This window comes from Panulirus ornatus, chromosome 28 (genome assembly GCF_036320965.1).
Source record: "Panulirus ornatus isolate Po-2019 chromosome 28, ASM3632096v1, whole genome shotgun sequence".
NCBI classification, from domain to species: domain Eukaryota; kingdom Metazoa; phylum Arthropoda; class Malacostraca; order Decapoda; family Palinuridae; genus Panulirus; species Panulirus ornatus.
The window spans coordinates 7734792-7754747 of NC_092251.1; the positions used below are offsets into that span (position 1 = coordinate 7734792).

At 48.3% G+C, this 19956-nt stretch overlaps 1 protein-coding gene across 2 annotated transcripts in view; it reads right to left on the reverse strand.

The window, feature by feature from the left end:
* The window catches only part of LOC139757815 (uncharacterized), a 207966-nt gene that overhangs the window by 44725 nt on the left and 143285 nt on the right, over positions 1-19956 (reverse strand). The gene's annotated exons all lie outside the window — the stretch shown is intronic.

The following is a 19956-nucleotide window of genomic DNA, read 5'->3' on the forward strand; positions in this document are numbered from 1 at the left end:
TCCCTACGCGTGTGTCTCTTGTATCTGTGTCTCGATTACAGTCGAGTCTGATAATAAAATATTGCAGCTGGAATATCGTCAGCCTATAGACTAAGAGTCTCTCTGAACCCCACTGCAATTGTGAATGACTTTGTATCACGTAGTCCTGCAATGTTCACTTACTCACATCGACAATGGTATTTCTAAAGAACTATAACAACTGGAACCGAATTTTACAACAACAGAGTTTCACTCGAGGGTAAGCATCCCACATTAAATAATGAAAACAGAACATGACGAAAAAAAATCATGTGTTGGATTACAACCTTTGAAAACGACCACAACTTTACAGACCACTGGAATTAGAGAGAGTATTCCTCTTTTGTCAGCTGCCATTAGTTTTAGAATGGATACCTGGTCGGCAACAGCGTCTGGAATTCTATATAAAAATGGGTTAAGACAGACAGAATGAAGTCCCGCGGTCAACTGAAAAATAAATGCATTGTTCTAATGAGGAGAGGTAGCACGTATGACTGACCCTGATTGTTGGGTTGTAAAGGGAATATCTATTAGTGAGGGACGCGCCGCTGGGTGGGGCCAGGTTGTGACCAGCCCTTTGTGTGGACCCGACACACACACACACACACACACACACACATGGTGGGGTAGCATCATCAACACCTTACCCTACCCTTGATAAGCCTTGTGGCCCCCACCTGGTCGCAGATATGGATAGATAGATAGATAGATAGATAGATAGATAGATAGATAGATAGAGAGAGAGAGAGAGAGAGAGAGAGAGAGAGAGAGAGAGAGAGAGAGAGAGAGAGAGAGAGAGAGAGAGAGAGAGAGAGAGAGAGAGATGGGACGAACAAGAGGCTCCACCGGGAGTAGGCATAAAGGACCCTGCCGGGAGCGAAGGACGAAGGTAAACAAACTTATGGTTGGTGAGGGGGTTCCCCTAGTAGTGTGTGGCGGTGGCCCCGGCCTGGGTGTCATGGGGGCCGTGATTTGCACCTGCACACTGGGGGTATGGGTGTGGGGAAGACGTGGGACGTTGCAAGGTGGTGAGGGAGGTCTGTGAAGAGTTCCTGGGCCGATGAACAACAGGTCGTTTGATGGAGATCATGGGGGAGATTCCTGTAATGCTGGTCATGGAGAGTTGCAGGGTCATGAGGGAGGTCGTGGAGAGTTATGGGGTCATGACGGAGGTCGTGGAGAGTTATGGGGTCATGAGGGAGGTCGTGGATAGTTATGGGGTCATGAGGGAGGTCGTGGAGAGTTATGGGGGTCATGAGGGAGGTCCTGGTGAATTATGGGGTCATGAGAAAGGTCGTGGAGAGTTATGGGGTCATGAGGGATGTCGTGGGGCTCTGGAGAAGATTGTGGAGAGTTGTAGAGTCGTGAGGAGGGTTGTGGAGAGTCGTGGGGTCGTGAGGAGGGTTGTGGTGGGTTCCGCGGTTGTATGGCTTGTGATAAGAGTGCTGAGGTGGAGGTGGGGGAAGGAGCAAGCCTGTGAAGGGAGGCGGTGAGGGAAAAGATGACATGCGGTGTTGGGGCAGGGAGACCAAGCAGAGTTTTTACCTGCAAAAGCATTTTCAGTAACACACACACACACGACCATGTAACACACACACACGACCATGCAATGTTATCTCAATGTCTGACAATAAAACGTGGTAGTTTACAGTTCACTACGCTATCACCAAATATCTAAACTCTCTGTTGTTCAGTTCAGTCGAAAGCTGGGACTGAAATGAACAAAACTTGTATGCACATACAGAAGAGTATCCCCCCCCCAACCCCCAAAGAGAACATCAATTCATTTCCTGATCAATATCTTCCCTTAATCCTCAAATCTGCTGTGATTTCCACGTCATGAAAATCATCTCCAGCAATGCCGACTGTCCTTCATAATCAACGTAAAACACTGACGGGCTGGCGCAGAGGTTTTGTGCGCAGCAGCGAGACACACACTGCGATGAGAGCCACTAGGAAGACGTAACATATACGGAGGCACTAGGCTGATGCAGCAAGCATGGAGCCACAGGGCTGTGGTAGCAGGCAGGGAGCCACAGGGGCTGTGGTAGTAAGCAAGCAGGGAGCCACAGGGCTGTGGTAGCAAGCAGGGAGCCACAGGGGCTGTGGTAGCAAGCAGGGAGCCACAGGGTTGTGGTAGAAAGCAAGGAGCCACACGGCTGTGGTAGTAAGCAGGGAGCCACATGGGCTGTGGTAGCAAGCAGGGAGCCACAGGGCTGTGGTAGCAAGCAAGGAGCCATAGGGTTGTGGTAGCAAGCAAGCAAGGAGCCACAGGGCTGTGGTAGCAAGGAAGGAGCCACAGGGATGTGGTAGTATGCAAGGAGCCACAGGGCTGTGGTAGTACGCAAGGAGCCACAGGGTTGTGGTAGTACGCAGGGAGCCACAGGGTTGTGGTAGAAAGCAGAGAGGGAGGCAAGCACATTAGTATTCAGTCAACACAAGCAGGTGATTCAGCAAGCTCCAACATACTAATTGCTGATCGCTGGAAAACACGCTAGAGAATATTGAGTATATATTATCATACAAAATTATCATATGAAATTATCCTATAAAATCATCGTATCAAATTGTTATGCGATGCTAACGACAGTGACGTAAATCATGATCGCTATCAACCAAAGGGGATTAACCATGACCTATTAAATACAATGGCAGGACAGTTAATCCGGTAATACACTCGAACGATGTTAATACGTTTAAGTAATACAAGACTAATCTTACGCCTTTGTTTATGTTTTTTAAAGGAGAAAATCTACAGCATTTTTCTTTTCTTGGTACTGATGTCTGAAGGACGCAGTCGTGAGATGTATGGCTGAAAAGAGAGACTGTCAGTGAGGCCAGGTCTTCTGAGTGTGTGTGTGTGTGTGTGTGTGAAGTAAATACTATCAGCTCAAAACGTAAGCTTATCTGCTCGTCTTCTACCATATTTCCTTTTAATATAATTTCCTCCCCACCTTAATACTCTCCCTACATACCTCCCCAGTCACACTTACGCAATATATACACCCCACGCCCACACCCTTACCACCGCTGGGAGTTGAGCCAGAGGGAGAGGTGGGTGTGCAGATGCCTCCTGCTTCACTATCCTGTTTCTACCACTATTCCTTGGACAACAGACCAAACTATCTCGTTACAGGCCATCAGGTCTTCTGGTCTCTGTCCCTCTCACGTACCACAACACACCACACCACACAGCACCTAAATCAACACACGTCTCGCCTTCAGAGTCTGTGGAACTCACCACTGGCGTATTATCCAAAATATATTAATCTCATAACAGGCAGGTGAGTCCTACTGGTCCAGCCAGTACGCCCAGTTCCCCCGAGGCAAAACCTCCCCTCTCTATGGCCTCTTTCCTCTACTTCCTCTCCTGCTACGCACGCCCTCCTCCCTTACTCCCCAACCGTTACGGGGTTCCGCCACGCGCACGGCCCTCGCTCCTCGCCAAATAACACTGGATATCCATTAACCCTTTAACTCTCTCTCTCTCTCTCTCTCTCTCTCTCTCTCTCTCTCTCTCTCTCTCTCTCTCTCTCTCTCGGCCTTAATCTGCATAACTCTTCCAATGGCGTTTCTTCCTTATTACTGTTTGCCTGTCGCGTCCGACTCTCCCTGCCTGTCTGTCTGTCTAACTCGATCATCAATCATTATCTATCTCGTTAGATAACTGTTTGTGTGCCTCACTGTACTGATGCCAGCGTGGCAAAACGCCTTGAAATGAACTAAAATCATCGCGCATCTCGCTGGATAATCTGTCGACCGATCGATGAATAGCATTCGTGCGTATCAATACTTCGATGTCCACGGCGCCACAATCGCTGACACATGCCTTGCACTCCGCCTCTCTGAATATCTGTGGACACGTCAGCCGCTCCTCGGTGCCTCGCATGTCCCTAGCACCAATGTGTTTCCAATGTCAACACCGTCTGTACAGTATTGCACCTCGATACAAAGATCTGGTGTTGCCAAATTTGTGTGTGTGTGTGTGTGTGTGTGTGTGTGTCGATTATAAAGAATGAGGGACTCTATTTTCTCTATCGTCCATTTGTGCTCAGAATCAAATTATCATCGCCGAGCCACCTTCTCAAATTAAGTCTCTCTAATTAGCATGAAAAATATGCTTAAAATCTACACCATCGTCTATTTTTTTCTCATAAAATCCAAGGAGGAATAAGTGAACAGCAAGCAACATTGAGCAGCGTCATCTGCGATTCATCATCTCATGATCGAATTAATGAGTGATCACGTATCACACAGCCAGGGCAGCCCTCACACAAGGAGCCCTGGTAATATGGATGGTCTCATACCCTTCTCGTCCTGACTCCCATCCGGAATGAAGGCGCCACGACTCGAACCAGCAGGGAAGATGTTTCTAACCCTCTGTTGTTTGGTTCAGGCACCAAACAGCGAACGTGTAAATCACACGTGAGAGGAGAAGAAGAAGAGGAGGAGGAGTAGGAGGAGGAGTAGTAGGTTGTCAAGGACTTGTGTCCAGAGTAGCTGGGTTATGAAGGATGAGGCATGACCACGAACACTGTGTTGCCATGCCTAGGATCGAATCAACACTTGGTATACTTTTCAGCAAGTGAGAGACACATAAACGCTGAGGCACTACAGGTAGATCTATTCATATCTGAAGATGGCCAGCATAAATCAAGGTCCTTCCTCGTCAGTAGTTTCCGCGTCAGGAGGATGGTAATCACTCGAGGAAGGCCAAAAACCCAAAGAATAATGTAACAAGAAAAACCCAGTCCTACTGAAACAGTAAATGATCCAAGCTGTAATCATCGTAGCTTGTTACCAAGTTGACTCAACACTGGGTTGACGAAGGAGACAATCAACCACCTTGTGGAAGTCGCCAGTCAAACGGCTCCCCCATCGCTATAGCAGAAGGTCTTTAGCTCCTTTTTTTTTCCCTTCGCCTCCTCCAGTTTGAAGGTACAAGCAAGTTGGTCTCGCCTCCGCGTTGAACTAAGCGCCTCTCACACCGTTCGATAAATCCCAGTCTGGCTCGGGGAGGTAATCTCCACTGAATTATTAACACTAATAAATGTCCGGCTGGAAGGTGAAGAGTGGGGGTGAGGAGGGAGCTGCAAAACGTATCGCCAAAGACGTTCCTTGTTCCGTGTCTGTGCTAGGGGGGCAAGAAGATGCTACACCTCCTCAACTACTATGTGATACAGCGTTGTGTGTGTGTGTGTGTGTGTGGTGGGGGGAGTAAAGTGCTTCCACCCGCTGAGTACTTCGCTACCATGGTGTAAAACAGTGTTGCGTGAAGGTCACCCCGAACCTTAGTAAATAATCCATTCCCTCCACCTCACATGCTCTGTAGCATCTCGGTTACCTTGAGCACAAAGTTCTCCGTTGGGAAACAAACAGATCTGTTATAATATACATCCTATTTACGTATTGTTTGCCTGTGTTGAATAACCATTTTTACCAACTATTTTTTTCATTAGGTGCAATCCAGAATCTTTTTTTTTCTTCATTCCTTAAAGGTCATAATGTAATGCCATATAGATAGATAAGAACGATTAAGTTAATTAAGCTGAGATGAACCCTGATGATCGCCTAATGACCCCAAATGACCACACACACACACACACACACACACACACACACACACACACACACACACACCTCCAAAAAACTTTCAAACACTCTCTCGTCGAGTGAAGATTACAACAAAAAAGCAGAACCTGATTCAAAGGCAACAAATACAAAACCATCCGTAAAGGGAATTTCCCACTGAGAAAGGATTCCAACCCTCTTAAGAATCTTCGGCTCTCCAAAATATCAACAAGACAGAATAACCAAAATATAAACGCGAGATAGGCTGGCCAACCATACCTCTGGTCTTACTTCCAAACATCATGTGTCCCGCGAGGTCTAAGTCAAGATAGAGAGAGGGGAAACATCCCCAACATCACACATCTGCTACACAACTCTTGTCTACAACACTACTGAATCACTCTTCGACTTTCCAAAACTTGGAATCAAATCCTCTTGACCCGTATCCCTGACCGATTGAGATCCACATCAAACATGGCACCTTTAAGTAGAAATTACTTTAACCTAAACCAAAACATGAGCTTTAAAAAAAAAAAACACCGGGTTTGTTTTACATAAAACAGAGGCTGGCTCGATGTTTTTACGTAATGACCGGGTTACACCAACATCTCAACTTTAAAGCGATGCTTCTGATGGCTACGTGCAGCGACAATGTATTCCTCCAGTGTCACAAACGTCTCAAAACTAAACCTTCTTTTCTGGGGGCAGAACTTGAGATTGTATATAATAAGTCTCAAGGAATCCTCCTCTGATGTTCTGAGACCGTCCAATTTGAGCGGCTACTTGAGCTACTGGCGTATTCCGGTGTTTCTCGAGGGGCGGCTTGGGCTACTGATTGTCTAGGAGGGGGCTGCTGCTTGAGCTACTGGCGTATTCCGGTGTTTCTCGAGGGGGTGGCTCGGGCATACTACGTATTCCGGTGTTTGTCGAGAGGCGGTTTGAGGTCTTACTTATTCGGGTGTTTTCACACCATCAGCGTCGCCTACACTCATAGGTGATCTCAGCTGGCTCGAGAGCCTCACCACCAGGTGGCTCAAGCTTCACCACAAGCTGGCTCGAGCCTCACCACCAGTTTTACCTTCATATAACAAAGCAGGAAACTATACTCGAATTCTTGAGATTGCTTCTCTGTCTTTACAGAGGCACCAGTACGGGAAATATGCGTAGGGATCACTCAATGAAGGACGAGAGATAAGGCAGACAGATAGAGAGATAAGAGAAAGAGAAAGAAAAACCAACTTTGGTCATGCATATAAAAAAACCCTCACTAACCATTCATATGTAATATATATATATCACTCCCAAGCTATTGTTAATTGTAATCCATTATCCCTCCTCTAATCTATTAGAAATTATAATCCATTACTGCTAATTTACCGTAATGAAAACTAAAGTGATTATTTCAGTCTGGAAAATTGTCATGAAAGTTGTCCACTTCTTACGCAGCAAGAGCGTCCCTCTGGACGAGTAGCAAAATTCGAATGTTATATTCTACTTTGTGGTTGGTCCAGCTGCCGTCAAACAGTAAATCCGCAGGTTCTGATTGGCCCAGCACCAGTCGACTATTACAACATAGGTTCTGATTGGCCCAGCTCCCGTCAGATATCACAATCAGGGACTGTGATAAGGCTCGACTCCCATCAACCTTGACAACCACGGGTTCTGATTGGCCCAGCTCCCGTCAATTATCCAAACCACGAGTTCTGATTGGCCCAGCTCCCGTCAATTATCACCACAACGGGTTGTGATTGGCTTACCTCCCGTCAACCTTTCCCAACGAGAATTTTTGTCCAACCATTCCATGTATGAATGATGGACGCTGGACAATAAACATAGAAAAATAGCAACCTACTTTTTTGTTGTTGTTCTGAAAGGCTTCAGGTGAACGGCTTTCAAAACTAAATCAAATAATTTGAAATCATCAAAAAAAAAAACCTAGTGTAATGTGAACAATCATCATTCCTGGGATGAAAAAAAAAATATGATAAAATTGATAAAGGAATTGATAAAAACCGCAAGTTTTCTTTTTTAGTACCTTGAACGAGTTGGCCTTCAGGAGAGAGAGAGAGAGAGAGAGAGAGAGAGAGAGAGAGAGAGAGAGAGAGAGAGAGAGAGAGAGAGAGAGGCATTCGGGCGCCGATCCATTGCAACACCACGCGATACTGTAACCCAATTTCAGTGTCACTCAAGAGAAAGAAAAAAAGAGAGAGAAAAATATCTTTGCGTCGGTGCTGTTGGCGAGAGAGAGAGAGAGAGAGAGAGAGAGAGAGAGAGAGAGAGAGAGAGAGAGAGAGAGAGAGAGAGAGAGTGGGTTTGGAAGTCATGCCCGATGTCTGGGCCAAAACCGCCCCGAACAACGAGTGAAAGAAAAAAGAATACCGAAAAATGATCAGGATCCCAAATTCTAAAAGCATCAAGACGTGTCGACATCACTCACGTAAACAAAATACCGACTCCTCCCCATATATATACGATACCCAGGTGTGCACGACAACCTTCAGTCTATCACAGTAGGTAAGAGTGACTCCAGTGTGGGTGGACAGTCGAACCAACAAGTGTTGTCCACAGTTCGTGAGGACGTACACTTTATGAACAGCTTCGATCATAAGACAGGAGGAGCCTTGGCTTCCGTCAGCCACTAATCAAGGTTAGGGGTCAGTCAAGGTGGGTACTGCTTTACTCCGGCACTACCACCACACCTCGCTGTGGTAAGGTAGGCACCTTAAACGGCTCTTCCTGCCTCGAACACGGCTGCCGTCTCACTTCGAACCTAACTGTTCATCCTCCCCTTTGGGATTGGTTGATGATGAACGGGTACTTGGCGTTAACCTCATATAAATAGATAAATACAATAAATGTATATATATATATATATATATATATATATATATATATATATATATATATATATATATCGTTCCGACTTGGTGTATATACAAGGTTCCGTGACTGGGGAACACGACTCTCTCTAACTCTGTAATACAAAAATAGTAGTCCCTCTTAGGACAGACAGACAGACAGACAGACAGACAGACACACACACACACAGACAGACAGACACACACACACACACACACGCAGCCGACCCCGGAGGCGTCAAGTTAGTGAGTCATTACAAAGGATTTTCAACAAGTTCTCACAATTATTGACGAGTTCTCGGGCGAGTGGGTGGGTTGAGGCGGGGTCCACACCACCTGCCAATACTTGCTACCCAACTCTCCTATGGTAACACTTAATGCCCTGCGATTGTCCATGTTGTCCTTGCTCCTGACCTCACCCTAGTGTCTTTATCATCATCGCCGCTGCTCTTGCCACTCGCCAGATTAAACTTCATCATTTCTATCATTCACAAGCCTAACTCTTGTTGTAGTTACTGATGCTATTTTTACTGACAAATTCAAGATTTTGCTGCCGATTCTACTGCAAGGAATGGCACTTTTACAAGCACAGGTAACTGGATACAGTAAGGTCCCTTCTGCTGGCACTGGCATCAGTGATGCCCCCTGCTACTGGCACAGGCATCAGTGGTGCCCCTTGCTGCTGGCACTGGCACCAGTGGTGCCCCTTGCTGCTGGCACTGGCATCAGTGGTGCCCCCTGCTGCTGGCACTGGCATCAGTGGTGCCCCTTGCTGCTGGCACTGGCATCAGTGGTGCCCCCTTGCTGCTGGCACTGGCATCAGTGGTGCCCCCTGCTGCTGGCACTGGCATCAGCGGTGCCCCTTGCTGCTGGCACTGGCATCAGCGGTGCCCCTTGCTGCTGGCACTGGCATCAGTGGTGCCCCTTGCTGCTGGCACTGGCACCAGTGGTGCCCCTTGCTGCTGGCACGACTTAGGGCGCGAGCAGTGCCGTTACCCTGGCGTGTGTCGCTGCCTCCCCTCCTCCCACCAGGTTAGCCTCACAACCAAGACCATCATAGATCCTGCGGTAAGTGTTGCACTGGAGTCATCACGACCTGACCTAAACCATCCCCTGGTCACGACCACACCACCAGCTGGTATACATACGAGTCGGAGGACGACAGGGGCGATGGGTGACGACAGAGATGACAGTAAAGGGTCTGAGGCCCCGCTAACATTGACGGTTGATGGAAGGTGTCATTGACGGATGAGGGGTAGAGAGAAGGATGATTCCAGGAGACAGACGTGGATGGCGACAAGTGACGGGTGAAGGGAATACAACATTAAGCGACACAGGTGATGGGTGAAGGGATTACAATACTAGGCGACAGGTGAAGAAGAAGCAACACTAGGGTACAAGTTTATTTTGATCTCACACACACACACACACACACACACACACACACACACACACATCGTGACTGCCAGTTACAAGGTTTATTTATATAGGATTATCGACCTGAGCTGGCGGAAGGACATTCGACCCGGTACCATTTCGATCCCACACTCTGCTTTCGCACCGTCACCTCCTGGAAGCCACAGTCTGCTTTCACACTGCCGCTCTCAGAAATTCACAACCTGCTTTCACACCATTACCCTCGGGAACCCACCCGACTGCTTGTTAGCGCAAAAAAGAAAAGACGTGATCATAAACCCACAATTAGTCCAACAAATTCTATGGACTACCACGATATATATCTAACAAGGTCCCGATACCTATTGGAACTAGCCCCGTAGCCTAGCGATGAGCCGCCCCGCTAACAGCTGATTAACTGGAGACACCGGCTTTCCTAGAGCTGGTGGAGACGTATTGCAAATCGGATCGCTCTCTCGCTGTGACTACTTCTCCCTCTTATTTATTAAGGGTATCAATAGGTCAGACTTGGCGGAAGTGCGGGGCGAGGCGGGCGAAGACTTCAACGTCTGACGTCACGTCCCTTGTGTGTGTGTGTCTTTCTCTCTCTCTCCCTCACTACAGAGTCACACACAAGGACCATCTTCGACGGATCATTCCAGTGGTTTTAATTGTCACTGACAAATCCTATCGATTCATACCTTCACGCCATCGTTTCCTCTCTCTCTCTCTCTCTCTCTCTCTCTCTCTCTCTCTCTCTCTCTCTCTCTCTCTCTCTCTCTCTCTCTCTCTCTCGCACACTGGGATGCTGGGGATTATCATAATGTATTCATAAGTAACCTTACAAGTTCATACCACATACGTCGAAGGAGGAGGAGGAACAGGAGGAGGAGGAGATGGTGGTCGTGGAGGAGGAGGAGGAGGAGGGGAAGATTAGTAGAATGAACATGAGGGAAGAAGAGGAGGAGGAGGAGGAGGAGGAAGACGTAAGAAATTTGATAAAAGAAAATGATATCGAGGAGTCACTTTAGAAAATGAGTAAAGAGAAGGATAGTAAGGTGGACATACCAGGAACTCTGTCACTGAAGAGGGAAGTGAATTTTGATTTTAACAGACAGAGAGCGCTGCATTCAGTTGTTGTAAATAAGATATGTACCAATAAATGACACTAGTGCATCCCATCTAGAAAATAGATATTGAGAAAACATCACTGAGTACGATACAAAAGACTAAAGAAGAGGAAAGTAACAGAAATTTCACAGTAGAAATCTGATGCGGTCGTCATACGAGACCAATAATTGAATTACTGTTGCGACTGAAGTGGGTTTCCGGGAGGTGGCCAGGTCTGTTCGGCCTCCGAGTTAGATGGCCAAGTCTTTCAGGCATTCTAGTTAGATGGCCGAGTCTTTCAGGCATTCTAGTTAGATGGCCGAGTCTTTCAGGCCTTTGAGTTAGATGGCCAAGTCTTTCAGGCCTCCGAGTTAGATGGCCAAGTCCTTCAGGCCTTTGAGTTAGATGGCCAAGTCTTTCAGGCCTTCTAGTTAGATGGCCAAGTCTTTCAGGCCTCCGAGTAAGATGGCTAGTCTTTCAGGCCTCCGGTAGTAAGATGGCCAAGTCTTTCAGGTCTTATAGTTAGATGGCCAAGTCCTTCAGGCCTTCTAGTTAGATGGCCAAGTCTGGTCGGCCTCCGAGTTAGATGGCCAAGTCTGCCCGACCTCCCAGTGCCACCACACCCACGACCATATTCTCCACACTTGAAAATAACACTGCCAGCTAAAATTTTGCCCCAGCACTATTCGCCACCAGTCCCCCACTACCGTTTCTCCAACACTCTCCGCATCAAATATTCCAAGACTAAAACTCTTTTTTTTGTGTATAATTTTCCCCCAAAAAGAAATTTCCACCATGAACCACGGTATCTTCCCACGTTCCCTTCCACAATGACTCCATTACTCCACCCATTCCTTTCCCCACCCAACACACTCCCTAGCAGTTCCTTCAGCGATCAAAAAGAAAAAGAAAAAAACCTCACAGGTAATCTCCGACAGCGACGTTTGCCTCTGTGGAGAGCGAGATGTGAGCCGAGGCGACCTACTTCTGGTGGGATGTTGAAGCATTCATCAACACGCACCTGCCTATACAGCGACGTTGACCAAACATCAAAAATTGTGGCTCAGACCTGAACGAGGATGTCAAACTTTACCAGAATCACTTAAGTGTGAAATCGAGGTTTGGAGGTGACCTGCCTTGGGTGTGATGCTGAAACGGCTAATCAACACACAATCGTACTTGAAGAACATGACCGTACATCATCATATAGTTACCCTAGACCTGAATTCGTACCTCCTAAAACTTTACACAATTGAGGACAGCCACGCAGACGTGGATTAAGGCACAGAGGGTTAACGTAAAACAGACTCCTCCTCCTACTTCTTTAAGAGGAGAAGGTACTACCTGATCTACTTTTATCAAAGACTTTCCCATAGATTTTTATCTCCAAATACTTTCTCCTACAATAATCTCACACGAATTTCCTTCACAGGTCTTAGAAAATACCATTATGTTCCTCTCCCACATATTCTCCAAGCTCTGACTGTGAATGTCTCCACCCTTTATCCATAACAACTGGGAGAGAACCTCTCCCTTATTCTTTGCCTATTTCTGACCCTTCCTCCCTCTCCACGTAGAGGGAGATAACCCAGAACTACAGGTTTGAAAAAGACAAGTGCTTTCAGTGAGGTTCCCATCGCTGAGAGAAGAGGAGGGTGAAGTATACAGGTGTCCATTAGCACGAAAACTTTTCTAAGTCTACACTTTAAACTTGGGAGAGTGTTTTCCCGACTAGTTGGTGCGCACATCTACCCTACCACCGCTACCAGCTGAAAGGTTCAGACGAGCTGGGAGGTAGAGAGAGAGAGAGAGAGAGAGAGAGAGAGAGAGAGAGAGAGAGAGAGAGAGAGAGAGAGAGAGAGAGAGAGAGAGGCAGGCTGAACGGCCCTTTGAAGGATGAACTTGGAGAGCAGAGGGCCAGGTCATGGTGGTGAAGAACCTCTGTCTCCCCACTACGACGACCCACGTACACCATCACGACCAGCACTCCCTGAATTACCACCCCGATCACCAACCCTCTCCTTCCTGTGGCAAATGACCAGCACACCAACAACAACACCCCAGCAACTCGTACACACGGTATAGCCTTCACCCCCAAAGATTGAGGGGGGAGGGGTCCGTGTGGCTGGGTGATGGTGGCGATGGTGGGCCAAGCAAGAGAGAGAGAGAGAGAGAGAGAGAGAGAGAGAGAGAGAGAGAGAGAGAGAGAGGGTCGACCGGAAGACCAAACAGACCCCTCGACGTTTGCCCTGAACAACTTGCACGACCCTACGATATAAATAGACGATCAATTTCGCCCGAGACTAGCGCGGGGCTGTATGCTCGAAAGGGTAGACAGTCACGGCTATTCCGAAAGGCATTCAACTCTCCTCCGCTCTGATATGAGCGCTCCTTTTCTGCTTAATGGCATGGAAGACGAGAATGACACGAGGAGGAGAGTTCGGAGGGGTGGGGGGGGGGGGGGGGGAAGGAGAAATGTCTGGCGTATGAGAGAGAGAGAGAGAGAGAGAGAGAGAGAGAGAGAGAGAGAGAGAGAGAGAGAGAGAGAGAGAGAGAGAGAACTGACCCAATTATGTTCCTGCCACATCAGATGCGGCGACCGGGACGAGTGGGTGGCAAAGAGCACCTCATATCACCCTCCATCCTCCGACCAACACACACACACACACACACCGTCCACACTCTGGATACCACATCGATGGCCCGTCTCTTCGTACCAGGACCTTGAAATACATTGCTTCTGAACCACCTTGAGGGGAAGGACAAAAACACTCAGTACCACAAAAGAGATTCCCAACCACCTGTAGGTAACGCAGGAACCCTCAACACCAGCTCCTGAACCAGCTAAGGAGGAGACAAAGGGCCCCCAACACCATCTGTTTCTAGACCAGCTAAGGAGGAGCCCTCAACACCATCTGTTTCTGGTCCAGCTAAGGAGGACAAGGGGCCTCTCTCGACGTCATCTGCTTCTGAGACACCTGAAGAAGGGGAAGAAGAGACGAGAACCCTCGAGAACCCGTGCTATTCTGCGAGGCACCTGGGGAGATGGCGAGTCAGGTAACAAGCTAATGAACAACGCGGGCTTACTTACCGCGTCAAGTGATGCCTAATAAGAGCTGTGTGTGAAGGCTCAACAAAAGCAGAGCTGTGAGACCTGCCACAGCCCCTCACCGCCCACATGTGGGACCTGCCACAGCCCCTCACCGCCCACATGAGGGACCTGCCACAGCCCTTCACCGCCCACATGTGGGACCTGCCACAGCCCCTCACCGCCCACATGAGGGACCTGCCACAGCCCCTCACCGCCCACATGTGGGACCTGCCACAGCCCCTCACCGCCCACATGTGGGACCTGCCACAGCCCCTCACCGCCCACATGAGGGACCTGCCACAGCCCTTCACCGCCCACATGTGGGACCTGCCACAGCCCTTCACCGCCCACATGTGGGACCTGCCACAGCCCTTCACCGCCCACATGTGGGACCTGCCACAGCCCTTCACCACCCACATGCTTACTTCAAACGGTGTGTTCTTCATGCTTCTTTTGGCTTCGACCTCAACGTCCTGGTCTCCCCTTTATGCCTCTTTAAATATATATATATATATATATATATATATATATATATATATATATATATATATATATATATATATATACACACACACACACACACACGACACACGTTCCTCTTTGGTGAAGACAGTGATAAGAAACACTGTATATATATAACCAATTTTTTTTAGAACCCCCTTTTTTTTCTCATGTCTTCCCAGCTTCTCCTGACATTCGTGTCTTGAAAATGGCGGTCATTTTTACAGTCAGAGGGAAGGACGGGAGCTGGGAACGTGCACATGTGCATCCTAATGGGCTCTGCTGATGTTCATTTCGCTGGTATATACATCGAGCAAAAACCTAACACTTTCCTGAGATAGTGGGGAACGAGAGGAGACTACTACTACCCTACTACCTCCTCCCTACATTACCACATGTTGATGCCTCACTTATGGGGGACGTAAGCTGAAGCCTCACTCATAGGGACGTGTGCTGCTGAAGCCATACAGCAAACAGCTTTGAGCTCTGTCTGCATCCGAGAACGACAGAGATTGACAGATCGAACCATGAAAACTAGAATGATAATAAAATAATGATAATAATAATGATAATAAAAATAACAATAATTACATAATGATGATAATGATAATTTTGGAAACGGGCCCACCTCAACAGTTGCCAATGAGGGCGAAGTGCCAGACTCCATGGTTATCAATGCCAAAGATAACCACACAGGAGGAGGAAGGGGACGACTGGTGCCTTGGCACCTCTCCACAGCACACACACACACACACACACACACACACACACATACACACACCAGAACAGAACCCTTAATTAGGACAAATTTGAGAACAACTCGGGCCTAAGCAAGCAAACTGCTGGAGGGAGTTTCTTGTAAACCCTTGTTATGTTGACGACAATAGACCACGACCATCATAATCTATGCGAATAACTGGAATCTCCAACCAGTGCATGGAAGACGTGCATATCTATCTGTTTCATTCAGCCAAACCGACATTAATGCTATTTACTTTGCTTACATATCCTCAAAAGACACGTATATATATATATTTTTTTTTTTCATACTATTCGCCATTTCCCGCGATAGCGAGGTAGCGTTAAGAACAGAGGACTGGGCCTTTTAGGGAATACCCTCACCTGGCCCCCTTCTCTGTTCCTTCTTTTGGAAAATTAAAAAAAAAACAAGAGGGGAGGATTTCCAGCCCCCCGCTCCCTTCCCTTTTAGTCGCCTTCTACGACATGCAGGGAATACGTGGGAAGTATTCTTTCTCCCCTATCCCCAGGGATATATATACGTATATATATATATATATATATATATATATATATATATATATATATATATATATATATATATACATATGTTTGTATATATTCTCTCAAAGGTCCGATACAGACTGGGTCTCACGCCCGAACACATCTGCCCAGATCCCCAACCACGGCGCACCAACTGCTGCTCGCCATCATGCATTTTAATACGGGAGATGTGCAATTCATGGGAGGGTCGTGCCCTACGCCATCCCCCAGCGCCCTTCATCCACATAATATTCCTACATTTGTCGGGCTATACTGACTTCGAGCATCCAGGTCCGCTTCTGGCCTCTCTCCCTCACATGCCTTTTAAATGTTCGTTATTTCGCCACGTCCCTCCAGTCCTTCCTCCTCAATTTTCTCCCTTCCCCAGCTCCTCTTCTCATTGTCTTACTTCCCCAGTTCCTCTCCTCCTCTCTCTCCCTTTGCCCCGCAACCATCCCTAAGCAATGCAATTTCACAAAATGGGGTGAAAAAGAAAAAAGGAAAAAGCATTTTGAGTCAATGTGAGAGACGACAGGTCAAACCAGCGTCGCCCCAAGATGTAGGAACACCTTACTTCAGAAGTAACAATATGCTGTGACGAGAGAGGCGAGCCAGCTGGCGTGAAGAAGAAAAAAAAAAGAGGAGGCTTGCGTCTCCTGTCGTAAGTGCTGACCACAGGCGTGTACGTCCTCTTCAGGTCCGTCATGACGTACGTGATCACGTTCATGGAAAGCGTACGTACTTGGCGACGCGAGTTATTTCTTTACATTTCATTTCTTATTTTTTCAGCAGTTGTTTCTTTAAAGACGGCACTTCGTGCGAGAGTTCTGGTCACGCGGTGTCTTGAAAAGCAGGAAGGGTGCACTCACAGAGGAGGGGGGCCTCCTCCAGCGTCAGGCAGGCTGGTCCGTAGATGACTTAGCGAGGCGAGAGAGAGAGAGAGAGAGAGAGAGAGAGAGAGAGAGAGAGAGAGAGGAAGGGAGGCAGACAAGTAGGTAAAAGGCGAGGAAGACAGGGAAATCTTGGACGTGTACATGGGGCACACCACTAAAGATGGTCCTCAATGGAGGCTTCTTACACACACCTCCTACCCAACCCAACCCTAAAACGCTAAAACTCTTTAGCATACATCTACATAACCCATATTTTCCCCCATCCCTCAAACAACATACGTGAAAAAAGAGGGACAGAGAGTTAATACGACAAAGTCAAACGCTGCCTTTCTCCCAGATAAACAGCTTCACAGCTTTCACCAGACACCAGTGGATGGACTCTACCTCCCTCCCAACCTACCAAATGTTACAAACAGTCCAAATGACCAATTGGGAAACGACAGATTCTGAACCACATACCGATCCTGAGCTCTGGGTCTCCTAACTGATGGATGTGGTTAAGTAACTTTTTAACGCACTGATCTAAATGCGAGGATATACTAAATGAGAGGCTGGATCTCAGACGTGCGTTAAGCCATGTGAGGGAGGCTCTACTGTTATATGTCCTGCGTGTTGGACAATGAAGTTCTAATGAGGTGGACTGCGGACGGCGTGAGCGGTGAAAGAGCAACATTCTACAAAAGGGAAGTCGATAAGAACTGCCGGGTTCCGAGGGACGCCAGGAAAGAGAGAGAGAGAGAGAGAGCGCTCTGCTCTGCTCTGCTCTCGGCTCTCTCTCTCTCTCTCTCTCTCTCTCTCTCTCTCTCTCTCTCTCTCCCCCCCCCCACAATTCCTGCAAACTTCCAAGACTCGCGTCAGCAACTTCCTGTCCTTTGAACGTTCTTGGGAGGGGTAAAAGGGGGTAGGGTGGGGTTTAATACTGTCACACTAGACGCAACAGACACTGTCTAGTCACCCTAATGACTGCGTGGACTGCCTCCCTGCCTTTCTCTGTCTATCTCCTCCCGGCCTTTCTCTGTCTATACAGAGGATGTCTGTCTCTTCCCTGCCTTTCCCTGTCTATAGAGTGGATGTCTATCTCCTCCCTGTCTTTCCCTGTCTATAGAGTGGATGTCTATCTCCTCCCTGCCTTTCCCTGTCCATAGAGTGGATGTCTGTCTCCTCCCTGCCTTTCTCTGTCTATACAGTGGATGTCTATCTCCTCTCTGCCTTTCCCTGTCTATACAGTAGTTGTCTGTCTCCTCCTGGCCTTTCTCTGTCCATACTGCGGTTGTCTGTCTCCTGCGGCATCCATGCGAAACGAGCACAGACCACGGCATCATCAGCCACGCTAACGGCAGCAAACACCACAGCAGCAACAGACAGACCACTTTCCTACACCAGCGGCGGTGTTAACCCCCCCGCCAACAAGCACCTCCCCCACCACCCCTTTACACCATTCACAACCGAAAAAGCGGGGTCGTTAGCATGGGCCTCGTGAGTGCGCAGGGGAGGAGAGGGAGAGGGTGGAACCTACTCTGGGGGACCTGAGGAGGGGAGGGAGGGGTAGAACCGATGGGAGAGAGAGAGAGAGAGAGAGAGAGAGAGAGAGAGAGAGAGAGAGAGAGAGAGAGAGAGAGAGAGAGAGGGGGGGAGAATGGGATCAAAACAGCTTTTCTTTCTAGAGCGTTTGGACTCTCGCTCCCGAGTCTATCGTCACACCGGACGCGACACCTGATGTCATTCAGCCAACAGCTGTTAGTCGACTGGAGGTCAAACACCCAATCCCTGAGCAGTCGATGGTGAGAATGAGAGAGAGAGAGAGAGAGAGAGAGAGAGAGAGAGAGAGAGAGAGAGAGAGAGAGAGAGAGAGAGAGAGAGAGAGAGACGGAGGAGGACCAGCAACCGAGGCAGCAACTCTCGCTAACTAGACGTTTGTGTGTTTGTGTCCCTTTGCGATTCCCAGGGAAACCTCAGCACCCAGTTTTCAAGGATAACCTCCGCCTGTCCCCACATTAAACTGTTTGTTAAACTGAGGACTCCAATCAATCCCGTCGTCTCCATCTAGTTACGAAATCTTAAACTGCTCGACAGATCCCAGCGATTAGCATACTAGAAATGGTGATTCCTCGAGGAATCTAGCGATACTAAGTCAGGGTTGACCATCGACGCTATCAATTAGCGAGACGAGATCAGACTTGGTACGAGCGGAGGGGGCATGAGCGGAGGTGGTATGAGCGGAGGTGGCATGATCGGAGGTGGTATGAGCTGTGGTGGTATGAGAGGACGTGGTATGACCAGAGGTGGTATGAGCGGAAGTGGTACGAGGGGACGTGGTATAAGCGGAGGTGGTATGAGCAGAGGTGGTATGAGCAGAGGTGGTGTGAGCGGAGGTGGTATGAGAGGAGGTGGTGTGAGCGGAAGTGGTGTGAGAGGAGGTGGTATGAGCAGAGGTGGTGTGAGCGGAGGTGGTATGAGAGGAGGTGGTGTGAGAGGAGGTGGTGTGAGAGGAGGTGGTATGAGAGGAGGTGGTGTGAGCGGAGGTGGTATGAGAGGAGGTGGTATGAGAGGAGGTGGTATGAGCAGAAGTGGTGTGAGCGGAGGTGGTATGAGAGGAGGTGGTGTGAGCGGAGGTGGTATGAGAGGAGGTGGTGTGAGCGGAGGTGGTATGAGAGGAGGTGGTGGGAGTGGAGGTGGTATAAGCAACTCTGAGGACATCAAGAGTGATTCATACTTATCAATGGAGGACGAGAGCGATAAGAACCGCCCACATGACAGAATTTCCAACTGACCTCATGAGATAAAGAGGGATCGAAATAGGCGCGATTGGAACCGATCACAGAGCACCAAATGCGTTCTTGTTTTACAAAGCTTATACGAAGAATCCTTCTTGTTAAAGCGTCCCTCTTGTTTCAATGTCCCTCTTGTTTAAACGGCACGGCACCAGCATCGATCGACGCAAACTGGTGTATCACGAAACCCCAACAGTGCTCCTAATTAACTCAACGAGGGCAACAGTGGTTCGCGGAAGCTGACGAGGCCTGTTGGAAAGGGGACCATAAATAAATCCGTGAGAGTATCGCCCTAACGAGCGGTAGCTGGTTAGTGATTCCCACTGACTCTACTAAGACCAAATGACAGTTAAGCGCTCAGGAGAACTGGAGGCAACTGTAAGAACCGCAGCGAGGCGATGGTTCCAGTGGCTCTGGACGTGTCTGAAAGAAGAGGAAGGAAGGTTGGGGGGGGAGGTCAGAAAATG